Here is a 1,306-nt window from a genome sequence, read left to right on the forward strand (position 1 = left end):
CTTGTGTTTCTCATAAAAGTTTCAGGGGAATTTATCATGTGGATTTGCTGATAGAAAATTCACAAGTTCACTGTCTCCAGAGAGCCTACTGTGCGAATTCCAGAATTGCCAAAGCTTCTTGATTGAGCATTTCTAACTCTCTTTCTACTTGTTTGGTGTTATTTTTTTTTCATTTTGTTGCTATTGAGTTTAATAAAAAAATAAAAAAAATTATTTCTCTTGCTTTTGTGTGTTTTGAATTGTTTCATGTTGATTTGCATTTTAGTTTAGCTTGTTCTTTGTTCTTAATTTTCTTGAGCTTGATTAGTGCATGACCCGAAGAAAACATACCTCTTTTGTTGAATTAGATCCAGAAATTGAAAGACTATTTCTAGATTGAGAAGATCACAACCTATTCTTGATTCTCATTTGGTTTGTAATTCAACAATGGAAGGTATCTTAGGACATGAGCATGTGCATAATGAGGGCCATGGGAATGGGAATGAGAATTTGCATGATGATGGCCATGTTAATAATGAATTTGAAGGCTTGCATAACCCTAGAGAGGAGAGGAGCATTAGGCAATTAACTCAACCTAATTGGCATGATAATCCTTATGGCTTATATGTTCCTCCTACTAATGTTCAATTTGAAATTAAATCCTCCTTGATTAATGCATTGCCTAAATTTCATGGGTTACCAGGAGAGGATTGTCATAGGTTTTTGCATACTTTCCTATTGGTTTGTGATACTATGAAGCCTATGCATGTAAATGTTGATGATGTTCAAGCTAAGGCTTTTGTATTTTCTCTTGAAGGTTTAGCAAAGGAGTGGTATTTCAACTACCCTTCTTATGTGAAAGTGAGCACATGGGCCGAGCTAAGAAGACTCTTCTTAGATAAATTCTTTCCAAATTCCAAGGTCACCAATTTGAGAAAGCAAATCTATGGGGTCCAACAAGGAGAGGATGAGAGTCTCTATGAGTATTGGACTAGATTCCAAGGCCTTTTGGCTAAATGCCCACACCATCAAATTTCTAGTGAGAATTTAGTCCAATATTTCTATGAGGGCTTGATTCCAAGAGACAAAGTTAACATTGATGCCGCTAGTGGTGGATGCTTGATTGACCTCACTTCCTTAAAGGCTTGGGAACTAATTGACAAGATGGCTTCAAGTGGTGCTCAATACTCTACAAGGGAAAAGAGAAATGTGAATATGGTAGGTTCCTCAGTTCTTAATGATTCATATGTGGACTTGCTAGCTGCCAAGATTGGGAGAATGTTGGCTCCACAAATATCTCAAGTGAGCAATGTAAGTACTTCTCAAG

At 36.7% G+C, this 1,306-nt stretch overlaps 1 non-coding gene across 1 annotated transcript; it reads right to left on the minus strand.

Annotated features, from left to right (window-relative positions):
• Window positions 1-906: 906 nt before the first annotated feature.
• Window positions 907-1,013, minus strand: LOC129287353 (small nucleolar RNA R71). The gene has a single exon (XR_008587673.1). It is a non-coding gene; the product is annotated as a small nucleolar RNA R71 (small nucleolar RNA).
• Between the last annotated feature and the right edge of the window lie 293 nt (window positions 1,014-1,306).

Source organism: Prosopis cineraria, unplaced genomic scaffold, assembly GCF_029017545.1.
Source record: "Prosopis cineraria cultivar Desert tree isolate PC_DT_omini unplaced genomic scaffold, ASM2901754v1 PC11, whole genome shotgun sequence".
Taxonomy (NCBI): Eukaryota; Viridiplantae; Streptophyta; class Magnoliopsida; order Fabales; family Fabaceae; genus Prosopis; species Prosopis cineraria.